Source organism: Myotis brandtii, unplaced genomic scaffold (genome assembly GCF_000412655.1).
Source record: "Myotis brandtii unplaced genomic scaffold, ASM41265v1 scaffold624, whole genome shotgun sequence".
Classification (NCBI taxonomy): domain Eukaryota; kingdom Metazoa; phylum Chordata; class Mammalia; order Chiroptera; family Vespertilionidae; genus Myotis; species Myotis brandtii.
Window position 1 is genome coordinate 947,968 of NW_005370385.1, and position 14,333 is coordinate 962,300.

General features: G+C 52.3%; 1 protein-coding gene across 1 annotated transcript in view; it reads left to right on the plus strand.

Moving 5' to 3' along the window:
- PRKAG2 (protein kinase, AMP-activated, gamma 2 non-catalytic subunit) overlaps positions 1-14,333 on the plus strand; it is a 231,275-nt gene that overhangs the window by 979 nt on the left and 215,963 nt on the right. The gene's annotated exons all lie outside the window — the stretch shown is intronic.

Below are 14,333 nucleotides of genomic sequence, written 5' to 3' on the forward strand. Positions count from 1 at the left end.
ATGGGGATGGCTGTGTAGCTGCGCCCCCAAATGGACCTTTCCTCCCCAATTTCCCTCAGGGTGTCTCTGGGCCTGGGGCAGGGAACTTCTCTACAGCCATTCCCTTTGCCAGCCCTTTCCTCCAGCACATTTCGGACATTGGGGGGTTCAGCGATCCCTAAAGCGTGCACTTCAGCCCCGGCCACGCGGGCAGCCCAGCCCGGACTTTGGCGACGTCGATGGGTCTGCGGTTTGACTTTGCCCAGCTGAAGGGAAGGCGGTTGGGGTGTGCGCCTCCCCCCCCCCCTCGCCCCCCCTCCCGGCGGCTTGCCTGCCTAGGTAGCCCGTGGCCACTTGTCCTCCCCACTCCCCACCCCCGCAGCCCTGCCTGGCCTCCCCAAGGGGAATCCGGTGGTGGGACGTGCGGCACAGTCCTTAACTTCACCCCAAGGAAACCTCCAACTGGGTCACACCCCGGCCTCCACCAACCGAGTGAATGTTTGTGCGTACACAGCGTAGGGCTCCAGGGAGAATGTAATTTTGTTTTCTCCCGAGGGACGGGTCTTGGGCACCTGGTGAGAGTGCGCAGTGAGTTGCCTCTGACACTTGATTGAAGACAATCTTTCCTGACGGCGATAGGGAGGGGCTGGGGTGTGGCTGGCACCCACTTTCCCCTGCGAACCCCATTAGGTACTTTCCTCCAGTGTTTGTTGAACACAGCTCCTCCTTTCACGTCTGTGTGTGCAAAACGCTTGGACGAGGGAGGGTAGAGTCCGGGGCGCTGACCCCAGACATCTGATAGGGACTTGGGGAGCAGCTTGAAGTGAGATGAGGCGGCCAGCCCTCCCTGCCAGGGGAAAGCTCCCTGAGCAGGTGACTGGACCCCTGACTGTGGTGTGACCACCGAATATGCAGAAATAAGCATTCCTTTTAATAAGCATTCTACTGGAAAATGAAACATTCTGTTTACATTGCTGATGCAAAAACATTTTAACCACATTTGTAAATGAAAAGTTAAATATTAGTACTACAAATCTTCCAAAAGCAGTGATCACTAAGCCAGCCATTTAACCACTCAGTGTCAAACAGAGATAATTCTTTGCCTACATTACAGTGATGTTCCAATAAAATAATTCATGGGAAAGCTCTTACAAATTTCAAGTGTTATATAAATGTCTGGCGATTACATCTGCATCAGAGCACTTGGTTTGAGAGGGGAGGGCAGAGAAGAACTGATGCTGTCCACTGGACAGGCCATGTTGTGTTGAGACTGATGGTGGGACCAATCCCAAGTGCGGCCTGGAGTATGTGGGTGGGGGCCGGGGAAAAAAAGGGTGCAGGACAAAAACCCAGACCTGGAAAGGGACTGAGAGGAAAGGCTGTGAACGTGGAAAAGCCACCAGATAGCTGGGATACTCTGACCACCTTTCCTGCTACTGGCAAGGACTTTGGCTGCTTTAGACAATGTTCTTGACACGAGCCAGCCCTGACCTAAAGTACTACTCACTCAGTTATTGCACGACACGCGTCAGTGCTCTTGGTGGTGAGATCCAGGGGTGAATGAGAGGGTTCTGTCTCCACCCTCATAGGGCTGGCATTTGCTGGTGGGGCCAGGGGGATCTTGGTCATGCTGCTGTGCTGGGTGAGCATTACAATCTAACTGGGAAAATAAGACGGATGCTTGCAGATGACCCAAGGTGCAGGCAGGACCTGCTGTCAGCGGTGAGGGCAGAGAGAGGTGACAGAGAGATTAGACCAGAGATGGTGGGCAGGAGGAGACATGTGTGAGAAGCCAGGGGCTACTCCCGCCAGGGAACCAGCTTGAGCACCCCCATGGGCTCGGGGGTTGGCTGACTGCTCCCAGGTGCAGTGAAGAGCCCCTTAGCGTGGAGGAAAGGGTTTCAGATTCAGAGAAGTCAGAGAGGGACTGAGGCCAGATCAAGGAGGGCCTTGAAGTGGGATTGCCAGATTTAGCAAATAAAGGTCCAGCTAAAGTAGAATTTTAGCTATACAATGAACAACTTTTTAGTAGATGAATGCACCATTTGAGGTAACTTATACTGTCCATTGTTAACTGACATCCCATTTACCTGGGCATCCTGCAGCCCTACCTGGAAGGCAGGCCCAGGGAGTGAGGACTTCCTCCTGCAGACGCTGAGAAGCCGGGAGTGGCTGCTGCTGCCCTGCCCGGCATGCCCATGGCCCACGCAGAGTTCACTGCAGCCTTGCTGGACAGCTCCACAGCCTCTCCTGTGTCCTCCATCCAGGCCTGAAGAGATCCTCCTGCTGGGTCTGGAGACACTCTAAGGGGCAGCCCTCAGCCAAGGAGGGATGCAGGTGGGCAGTTCTGCCAGGTTGCGAGCTGCCTGCCAGGGCCCCACTGGGTCCAGCCCAGCTGCCCACAGTGGTAGTCCGTTCCTCCGTGCGCCTTGCAGGCTCCTCTGGCTTCTCTGCTCATTCCCCCCGCCCCCTTCCCGGGATAAATGAATGAACCTAAGTCGTCCTGCTGTCTGCTTTGGTGGGAACCTTAATTAAGAAGCAGTTAGAGGTGATAAAAGCCATGCTTTATGAGACAGCCTGGTAGCAGCCTGCGAAGTGGAGTCGTGGAAAGAGGGGCTGGTGCCCGGGAAACTGAGGCAAACTCTCTGGTAAAAAGCAGAGGTAAGGCTCTGAGGGGCTGAGCTACAGTAATGACAAGAGGGAATAAACGAAGGGGAGGTGGGAGATGCTAGAAGAAAGACTGGGTGGGCCTCGGTGTCTGGTGAATGGCAGGGGAGATGGGAACTGGGTTGACCTTGGGTTTGACTTTGGGTTTTAAGGTATTTGGTATAAGGAGCCAGTTCCTGGGGGAAAATGATGAGTTCAGACATAGCCACGGTGGACTTGAGCCGACAGCAGCAAATTGAAGGGCGTTACATCTGCTTCCTCATTCCCCACCACCAGGTGGTCACTGGGGCCCAGAGAATGCCATTCCAGGGACATTGGGGATTCTGAGGAGTGGCTCCTGAGGGACAGTGTGGCTCTGGCAGCCCTGTGGTGGGTCGCTGTCCACTGGACAGGCCATGTTGTGTTGAGGCTGATGGTGGGACCAATCCCAAGTGTGGCCTGGTGTATGTGAAGACCTAGAACTAAGTAAAGTAATTCATAAATTGAATTTGATTGATGGGAGAACGGCCCTTGGCCTGATGGGGGATGCAGCCTTTGCTTGTTGATAGCCTCTTTCTTAGGCCATTTCGAGCACCTTTTGGGGAAAATCCTCTTGGGGTCTTGTCAGGGGAAAGAGAAGGTGTGAGAGAGAGGAGAGGCAGGGAAAGACGGAGGGCAGGCTTCTCTGGGGCCACTGGGCCTTTAAAAGTAGCCAGGTGGATGCAGTGTTTAAGGGTCGTGGCCAGCTGAGTTGGCACCTTGCCTTAGCTCTCCTCTCAGCCTCCATTGCTAATGCGAAGTAGGCGTAGTAATGAGGGGAGGGAATGGCTTTAGAAAATAACTCATTAGCGGCCTGGCTGTGTGTGGCGTTCTGCCAGGATTCTCCAAGAGAAGTATTGCTGGGAGCAGGCCTGTTCTTTACCCCTTTTTCATCGGAGAAAAAGCGGCTTCCCTATTAATGCTGAAATCTGTATACCTCAGACATATTTTAATTGATTATGATCAGCCTGCATGCCATGGGTCTTTGGAACTGTTTGCAAGCCAATGACAGAGCAGGTGACAAAAGGAGAAGAGTGGGGGTCAGAGAGGAGGACCCACACAAGAGCCTGTGGGGACACAGCCAGTGGCCCAGTATTTTCTGATGACATTGAGTATTGCCACACATGTCCCCGGGCTCTTGGGAGGGGTGCTGAAGAAATCCTTCACAGCCACTGGAGACAAACTAAAAATAGAGCAAGGACAGCTGGCTGGTCACGGAAGGTTGTGGAGACACTGCTCTGAGTGGGCAGGCCTGTCCTAAGTGGTGTGTCCAGAGGGAAGCCTTGCATCTCCCCCATTGGTGATGGGCCTTTGACCCATTGCCACACTAGCTAGGGCATTCCCTGTAGTAGGAGGCATGGCCGTGTAAGTGGGAACAGGAGCTGCCCTTCTGTTCCCAGGGCTGGAGGACCAAATGCTCACCACACCACCCAAACACCCTGGACTGAAGCCTCTGGGAAGGGAAATGGGGCACCATGCAGCACAGGGAGGGAGTGTGTCAGTTTTGACCTTGGCCTTGCCCTTGGTTGGTTTGTACCACCTTGAGCAAGATTTGTTGGGTTAGGGGTTTAGGCAGTGTTTTTCAAACTGTGGTTCCTGAACCAGCTTAAGTAGAACCATGTTTAAATATGAAACCCGCTCTGGCTGGCATGGTTCAGTGGTTAGTGTGTCGGCCTGTGCACAGGAGGGTTGCAGGTTCGGTCCCTGCCCCCGGCCGGGCACGTGTTTATCTCTCTATATATCTCGCCCCCTCCCCACTCCCTTCCATTCTCTCTAAAATCAATGTGAGAAAATATCTTCACTCCTTGGGTGAGGATTAAAAAAATGAAATCCTAGATCTCAGCCCAGACCTCCTGAATCAGAATCTCTGAGGAGTGGAACTCATAGCTCTGCGTTTCTGACAAATTCTCCAGGTGATTTTTATGCCTATGGGGGTTTAAAACAATTGGTTTCCTACTTTCACAGTGCTAATACCGATCCATTTCTTCTGCCCCCATGAGTCTTTTCTTCCTTCCTTCCCTCCCTTCCTCCCTCCCTCCCTCCCTCCCTTCCTTTCCATCCATCCATCTATCCATTCATCCATCCATCTGTCTACCTATGTATCTACCTATCTGTCTAAACATCTGTCTGCCTGTCTGTCATCTGTCCTTTATTAGCGTGGCTCCTGAGGGACAGTGTGGCTCTGGCAGCCCTGTGGTGGGTTATTTGGTCATGTCCAGGGGCACTTACAGTGACGAGGCCTCCTGGAGCCTGCAGTGTCCAAACTGCCTGACCCTTCACTGAATTGGACTGAATCCTTTTTGGACACAATCGTCCCCAGTGTGCATCCTCGTGTCCTGTGCATAAACACAGCCATGACCTAGGGTGTTGGGGGGCATCACTGCCAACCTCCAATCCAGGTTCTGACGGTCCTTAACCATCTCACCCTGCTCCTACCAGTAGCGCCTGCCTGCCTGAGACACCAGCGTGGAGGGGCTCATTCAGGAGATACCCTCAGGCCCATGGGTTAGAACGGGGAGTGGAGACCTAGAATTGCTAAGTAAAGTAATTCATAAATTGAATTTGATTGATGGGAGAACGGCCCTTGGCCTGATGGGGGATGCAGCCTTTGCTTGATTTTAGCCTCTTTCTTAGGCCATTTCGAGCACCTTTTGGGGAAAATCCTCTTGGGGTCTTGTCAGGGGAAAGAGAAGGTGTGAGAGAGAGGAGAGGCAGGGGAAGACGGAGGGCAGGCTTCTCTGGGGCCACTGGGCCTTTAAAAGTAGCCAGGTGGATGCAGTGTTTAAGGGTCGTGGCCAGCTGAGTTGGCACCTTGCCTTAGCTCTCCTCTCAGCCTCCATTGCTAATGCGAAGTAGGCGTAGTAATGAGGGGAGGGAATGGCTTTAGAAAATAACTCATTAGCGGCCTGGCTGTGTGTGGCGTTCTGCCAGGATTCTCCAAGAGAAGTATTGCTGGGAGCAGGCCTGTTCTTTTTCCCTTTTTCATCGGAGAAAAAGCGGCTTCCCTATTAATGCTGAAATCTGTATACCTCAGACATATTTTAATTGATTATGATCAGCCTGCATGCCATGGGTCTTTGGAACTGTTTGCAAGCCAATGACAGAGCAGGTGACAAAAGGAGAAGAGTGGGGGTCAGAGAGGAGGACCCACACAAGAGCCTGTGGGGACACAGCCAGTGGCCCAGTATTTTCTGATGACATTGAGTATTGCCACACATGTCCCCGGGCTCTTGGGAGGGGTGCTGAAGAAATCCTTCACAGCCACTGGAGACAAACTAAAAATAGAGCAAGGACAGCTGGCTGGTCACGGAAGGTTGTGGAGACACTGCTCTGAGTGGGCAGGCCTGTCCTAAGTGGTGTGTCCAGAGGGAAGCCTTGCATCTCCCCCATTGGTGATGGGCCTTTGACCCATTGCCACACTAGCTAGGGCATTCCCTGTAGTAGGAGGCATGGCCGTGTAAGTGGGAACAGGAGCTGCCCTTCTGTTCCCAGGGCTGGAGGACCAAATGCTCACCACACCACCCAAACACCCTGGACTGAAGCCTCTGGGAAGGGAAATGGGGCACCATGCAGCACAGGGAGGGAGTGTGTCAGTTTTGACCTTGGCCTTGCCCTTGGTTGGTTTGTACCACCTTGAGCAAGATTTGTTGGGTTAGGGGTTTAGGCAGTGTTTTTCAAACTGTGGTTCCTGAACCAGCTTAAGTAGAACCATGTTTAAATATGAAACCCGCTCTGGCTGGCATGGTTCAGTGGTTAGTGTGTCGGCCTGTGCACAGGAGGGTTGCAGGTTCGGTCCCTGCCCCCGGCCGGGCACGTGTTTATCTCTCTATATATCTCGCCCCCTCCCCACTCCCTTCCATTCTCTCTAAAATCAATGTGAGAAAATATCTTCACTCCTTGGGTGAGGATTAAAAAAATGAAATCCTAGATCTCAGCCCAGACCTCCTGAATCAGAATCTCTGAGGAGTGGAACTCATAGCTCTGCGTTTCTGACAAATTCTCCAGGTGATTTTTATGCCTATGGGGGTTTAAAACAATTGGTTTCCTACTTTCACAGTGCTAATACCGATCCATTTCTTCTGCCCCCATGAGTCTTTTCTTCCTTCCTTCCCTCCCTTCCTCCCTCCCTCCCTCCCTCCCTTCCTTTCCATCCATCCATCTATCCATTCATCCATCCATCTGTCTACCTATGTATCTACCTATCTGTCTAAACATCTGTCTGCCTGTCTGTCATCTGTCCTTTATTAGCTGTCAGTGAGAAGAGACGTCCTCAACTAGTGACTGTTCATCAAGGTAGGATGTTTCTGGCTTTTGAGTAAAAGCACTCCCAGATCAGCCCCAGCCAAGGTAGCCCAGGGGGCCAGCCTGGTAGGCCACACTGGAATATTTCTTGACTCAGCATCTTAGTGGCTTAGTGCATCTCGGGTGCCCTGAGCATAGGCTCTTATAGGGCCCAGAATATGGGACCCAGACCTTCAGGAGTCAAACTACTCAGTGATGGAGCCCCCAGAATTGTCCTGTGGCTCCAGGGGGTGTAAACAAGGCCTGGATGCCCCTCCACAGCTCCCAGGGTGCGGCCTGGGCAGCTGGGAGTGGGCTCCCGTTGGATGTTGGTTGAATGCCAGTTAAGCATAGTCCAGCGCTGGGCCTGTGGAGGGACTGGGCAGGGGAGAACGGATATAGGAAGGCTCTGTCCTGCAAAGCGGGCAGGGCCTCCTCGGATCAGCTCTGAGTACTGCATGGTGTCCCCATGATAAACGCAGTATCGACATCCTGGTAACTCTCTCGCCAATGGACATCTCTCCTACGAGGGAACAGAGGCAGACGCAGCAGCCCAGTGTGGTTTGTGGGTTCATCTTGCATCTTTCCACACGTCACCAACTTACTGGGGTTCCTAGTGCTTGGCCAGTCTCTCTGTCTGCCTGTTTTCTCTGAACTGCCCTTGACCAGTAGAACGCAGGACACTGTGCTATCGTTGACCTCCACTTGGGTGGCACGTTGACCGTGCTAACCGCAGGCTGACTGAAGAAAGAACTCAGAAGCACTCTTTCCTTGGCAGTGCCTTCTCACCTGCCCAGGTAACTTCCCACCTGACTCATTCATTGAACTTCTAAATCTGTTTGCATCTCTAAAACCATTATACATGTGCTCTTAAATAATGCTGGTTCTCGACTGTTTATTTTCTTTTACTTTTCCTGTTTTGATGTGCTCAGCTCGCTCCAGTGACAGTCTGTTCCTGGGCACCATGCCACTTTTATGGGGGCAGCTCTGGTCTCTGAGCGGGCTTACAGGCCCTGTCAGGGGCTGGGTTAGGACCTAACCCCTTTCCCCCCTTTCACCTCCATCCACCCTCCCTTTGACCTGCAGCACTGAGTGTGAGAGCTCATGAAACACCCGTATCTCCCACTTCTTGCAAGACGGTGGACCAGCCCATCATGATAACCCCATGAAACTGAACCAAATGTCAAAGTGTTGTCAACATCTTTTAAAATGTGGAACAAACAAAGGCCAATGAAGTGAGCAGCCGATTGAAACAGAGCCGTAAAGTTGCTCGGTTCATTGTCCATGACCTGCTGTAAGAGGGGCGGAGGGCCCAGTGGCAGTGAGGCTGTGTCCCGAGGCTCAGCCGTGGGGAATCAGGGAGCCCACTGCATAGGGTGCCGCTGGACAGGGGAAATGTTGACTGTTCCCGGCCATGCTCACCGTGGAAGAGGGAGCCCCACCGTGACTGGTTTAGCCCTGCACTGGAAGGGTTAATCCAAATCTCATCTCTTTCTTCCTCCACGGACTTTGAAAATAATTTGATCTCCATCCTTTCCTTCCTGTTGACAGGAAGCCCTTCTCTGCCAACTCCCGGCTTGTCACAGACCAATCAGATACCATCCGGGCTTCTGCCAGGGCCTCGGTGTTTTGATATACTCTGACCTGGCACAGAGTTGCTGATGAGTGTTCAACAAAGACCAATTTGCTCTTGGAAACCTCAGGAGTCCAGCCTTTTATTCATGAGGCAGAGGCCGGACAGCGGTGGGGAGAGCTGCAGCTCTGCCAGCTGCTGGGAGAGCCGGCTGGGGACGCCCTTTGCCCAGAGCCTGGCTCAGGCGGCGCTGGAGTGACCGCTGTTTGTGCTGGGGGTGGGTTGGGGGGTGGGGCGGGGGATGGAGGAGAAAGGATGCACCAGTGCCAGGGGAGAGTTTTAGACAGCAAGGCACCAGCTTGTTGGCCGTAAAGAAATGGAGAGCTGAATTGCTAAGCACCGTGTTTGGGATCAGGCAGGGTCAGAGCTGGGCCTGGAAACCAGTCAACCCATTTACGTCTGTTTCCCAGGCCCAGTGCTATGTGTTGAAGGTACAAAGATGAACAGGGTCATGGCTTGAATTATGTCCCAAAAAGACATGTTAAAGTGCTAGCCTCTGGTGCCTGTGAATGTGTCCTCGTTTGCAAATGGGGTCTTTGCCGATGTCATCAGCCACGTTGAAGGGCGGGCAGGCTGAGCCCCCCCATCCAGTAGAACTGGTCCTAAGAGGGGAACTTGGACAGAGACACAGAGGGAAGATCATGTGATGATGGAGGCAGAGCTGGGGGGGGGGGCGGGGCTGCCACAAGCCTAGGAACCCCTGGCACCACCAGAAGCTGGAAGAGGCCGGGAGGATCCTCCCCTGGGGCTTTCGGAGGGCACAGCCCTGCTGAAACCGTGATTTGGGGCCTCTGTGGGAGTCACATTTCTGTTGTTTTAAACCACACTGTCTGTGGCGCTATGTTATGGTGGCCCCAGGGACCTAATACTACAGGGTCTTTGCCTACAAAGCAGGAACCCCTGGCACCACCAGAAGCTGGAAGAGGCCGGGAGGATCCTCCCCTGGGGCTTTCGGAGGGCACAGCCCTGCTGAAACCGTGATTTGGGGCCTCTGTGGGAGTCACATTTCTGTTGTTTTAAACCACACTGTCTGTGGCGCTATGTTATGGTGGCCCCAGGGACCTAATACTACAGGGTCTTTGCCTACAAAGCACAGTTGGGATAGCAAATACCTACAGGCTATGTTCTGCCCAAGGTGGGGCCAAGGTCCGGGAAGCCAGCATGCATTCCATCGCCCAGTTCATGTCTGCATTTTCACCCAAGATCCAGGTCTTCCATTATATCCTCCCCTTTTAGTCCCCCTCCAACACACACACACACACACACACACACACACACACACACCCCTTCCTGCTGGAAATCCCAGGGTGGTGGGGCTGGGGCCGGGGACTGTGAAGAAACTGAGCTGGTGATGAGGCTGGTGTGGCAGCCCCAGGACCAGGCCTGCTCTGCTTGTTCAAGCACCTCCTCTTGGCCTGGCTCATCCTGTGCATAACCATCCCCCCAGAATCAGTCCCAGGGCTGGGGGTGGAGAGGCGAGGAGAGGGAGCCCAGCCCAGCTCCCTGTGCAGCATCCAGGACACTGGCAGGCATCATCCGGGAAGACACTTGTTTGTTGGGTTAACGTGGAAACCTTCCACCTACGTGCAGCCCGCTCCCGGCAGCGGCCACACTACAGCCACTGGGTCGTGGGCTTGAAGCTGTCGTTACCGGTCAGTTCTTGCCCATAGCATGTTGTACAGTAAGCACCCAGAGAGCTCTCCCTCCTGGAAATTCAGACGCTGCTCAGTGGGTAGTTTTTTATGGCGGCTGTGACTGATCTATATGATTGATTATCAGATATCACCTGGTTGCCATCAGACTGAGCTAATATTGACGGAGCACTTGCTATGTGCCAGGCATCTACGTTCACACGAGCTGTTTCTCTTTATCTCTGAAATAACCTGTGAGATAGTATTGCTGTCGGTACCAATGTCATTATTCTTACCTTAGAGAAAGAAGTGTAGGCCGTTTACGCTCATAGCCATTCCAGCCCAATCTGCCAACAAAACTCTCTGTTGTGTTTTGAAACCCTTAATTGGGTTTTTGATGGCTCTGCTTGGCCCAGCCCCAGCCCCAGCCCTAGCCCCAGGCTTTTGATGCCCCAGGACTGGTCCAGGCAGCCTGAGGGTGGGAGGCAGGACTGCTGGGTAGGCAGTTCTCACCCACATGAGGGACACACGAAGGATGAAATGCCTGGTCTGGCAAGCAATTTGCCCTTGGGGTTGACCAGATCTCCAGACCCTTGGCTCCTTTTTAGGTGAAGGTCATTGAAGGCTATTCTTTAATCTTCTTGTCTCAAAAGTAAATAATTTCTCTAGTTCTTTCCTTTTTTTGTTTTGTTTTTTAAATAACTGAATATTAGGATAAACATTAAACCAGGAATCCAGAAATCTTATGCTGGTTCTTCCATCCAGAACTGTAGAGCTGTTTCTTACCGAGGTAGTGTAGTTACTGAAAGCCTGTGTGTGCCAGGTGCCGTGCGAGACTCAGAGGGTGTAACTGTGACCAAGGCTGGCAGGGCCTGCACCCTCACAAGGCTTACAGTCTCCAGAGGGATCTGGGGCACATGACACATATCAGTTCACTTTGCTGCTCTCAAAGCATCCCAAATGTAGTGACCTGAAACAATATTTATTCTTTCTCAAATATACATAGAATATATAAACATTGATATATGAGAATATATATGATAATCAATATGTTAATTGCATTTCTTATAATTATTTTGTATAATATTAATATCCTATATAATAAAAGGCTAATATGCAAATCGACCGAATGGCAGAATGACCAGTCGCTATGATGCACACTGACCACCAGGGGGCAGACACTCAACGCAGGAGCTGCCCCCTGGTGGTCAGTGCGTTCCCACAGGGGGAGCGCTGCTCAGCCAGAAGCCCCAGCAGCAGTGGTGGGAGCCTCTCCCGCCTGCGGGGCAGTGGGACATCCCTCAAGGGCTCCTGGACTGCGAGAGGGCGCAGGCTGGGCTGAGGGACCCACCCCCCAGTGCACGATTTTCATGCACTGGGCATCTAGTATAATTATAATCTATTAATATATTACTCGGCTATAATATAATTAATACATTAAGGTCACATACAGGTGAATATCCTATATAATAAAAGGCTAATATGCAAATTGTCCCCTCGACTGGGAGTTCGACTAGGGGCGGGGCCGGTCTGCCAACCACCCACAGCCCCTCCCCCCAGCTGTCTCCACCCCAGGTCAGGGGCACCTCCCCCTGGCTGGCCCACCCGATCAGCCCCAATCGGGGCAGGCCAGCTGGACCCCACTTGTGCATGAATTCATGTATCAGGCTTCTAGTATTATATAATTAGTGCTATTTAATACTTAATATATTCTATAAGTAAGCATAATGATATAATTAACATATAGCAGTGCATACTGTTTGTAGTATTTTTTACATTTTTATACATACAAATATATGTGAGGATTGCACTCTGAGGTCTCCAACAGTCAAGCACCTGACTGTGGATATGGTGCTTTCTCGGGGGCAGATGGGCTTCGAGGGCCCATGAGTGAGGATGAGGGGAGAAGTGTGCGGACGAGCAGCGGAGCCGGGTCCTTCCGAGCTGGGCGCTCGGGAGCACCGCTGACCTCAGTCCCATCCCCGAAGATGAGTGTCAGGGGAGAGGTTTGCCCTCTGACACTCCCCTTCACCACTCTTCTTTGCTTGCTAAAGTGTATTTTGAGATTTCCAAAATGACCTTGGGGCGCAGGTAATAGAATATTCTCGGCTCAAAGACAGGAAAATGCTGGTCAGCGCCCCCAAATTCTGAGGGAGCAATTGGGCCAGGTGGCCTCCCTGCCAGGTGCAGAAGTGGCCCAGAGTGTGCGTGGAGCCAGAGGGTGGAGGCCAAGCCCTGGGCCACTTCACACTGGGGATGCAGCCTCGAGGGGCTCAGCGACCTGCCCGAGGTGCCACCTGGCCAGTGGCAAAGCAGGGAGGAAATCTTGGGGTTTCTCTTGGAGAAATGTCGGGAAGAGGGAGACCCCTCTGGCAGTGGGCATCTGTGGCCACAGGTAAGGGAAGGCTCTGGGGAGCCACAGCCCCGTCTGCCTGGCCCGCCTGGCTCTCTGCCAGGAATACTGCTTGTCGGGCCAGGCCTGTCAGAAAACGATTTCAAAGCAGTTCTGGGTTTTGCCAGCTCAAAAGCCAGAGCCATGGGAAGCAGTGAGGGAGCATCAAGTCTTTTCCACGCAGAACCAGGCTCCAGGTCTGCACCATCTGTCTCTCCTCCATCATTCTCCTCCTTCTCTAGATGTGGCAGCGTCAGACTCCAAGCAGAGTTCTGCAGGCTTGGCACCCAGGCCTAGAGTTGATGATAAAATGTGGCTAAAGTCAAGTGGACCTACTTGGTTATCTTCCTTGTTTAGTAATGATCAAATGACCTTTGTTACCTTCACCCCAAAATTATTCTTTCCCAATGATTCTGTGCCTGTAGTTTGGGCTCTTGAGAGTCCAGGGAAGGAAGGAAAGCCAGGTAGGGCAGAGGGAGAGAGATTGTGGAGCAGTCACAGCAGAGGTCTCAGCTGACCCCGTGGAACATTCTGGAACTGGGATGGTCCTTCAGAGTTGTCTCCTTAATTAGACTGAACACCCCTTTGAGGATGGAGTGCATCCATACCTTCTCATATCCCAGCCTCAAGGAAATACCTCCTACGTGGCCAACCCTAACGCTGATGCTGATGATCGTGGCGAGCAAAGCAGAAGCCAAGCAACACTGAGGGAAGAAAAAAAAATGTGGGGTCTGGGTCCAGGTGCTTAGCTAACTCTGTGAGCTAATTCCAAAAACTCCAGTGAATCGAATATTGACAAATCTTAAATAGGAGCCAACGATGGCAAAGAGAAAAATTTCAGGCAAATCATAGGGTCAGTTCGATGCACTTTTAAGGAACATTATTGTGTTAGCTCCTTTTTTTCCTCCTTCATCTCCTACCTGGGAAAGTATCTGAGCTTTTCGCTCAGAGTAATTGACTGCTAAGGAGGTGTTTTAGGTGCGTGATAGTCTATGATTGGAAACAGTCTCGGGGTGACTGGCCCAAGGTCAGGTGGCAGCCTCGGCCTCACCACCTTCAAACCACAGGAGGCATTGCTGTGTTTTTAAATCCTCACCTGAGGATGTTTTTATTTATTTTAGAGAGAGAGGAAGGGAAAGAGAGGGAGAAAGAGAGAGAGAGAAACATTGACCAGTTGCCTTCTGTACTTGCCCCGACTGGGGATCAGACCCGCAACCTCTTGGTGTGCGGGATGACACTCCAGCCAGCTCAGACGCCCGGCCAGGGCTGTGCCAGATTCTTGAAAACAGAATCCTTTGATGTTTTCATGGACTCTGTAGAGCAGTGGTTCTCAACCTTGGCTGCACATTAGAATCACCTGGGAATCTTTTTAAAATCCTGATTTCTGCGCCTCATCCTCCAGAAATTCTGTGTCTTTGTTATGGGGTGAGGCCACAACATTAGTAACAAAGAAACAGAATTTCCGGAGGATGAGGCCCAGAAATCAGGATTTTAAAAAGATTCCCAGGTGATTCTAATGTGCAGCCAAGGTTGAGAACCACTGCTGTAGAGGGCTGTGTGGGCGGGGCGCGAGTGTGGGTGTCAGAGACCAGCTGCAAGTCTATCGCTCACTCCTGTGTCCTCTGGGGCGGTTCACTGATGCTTTCTGAGCGCGGATCTTACCGTGTGAGTGTGGATCGCAGTCCCACCACACAGGGACGGGGAGAATGGAAGGAGATTTGTGGGTAAAAAG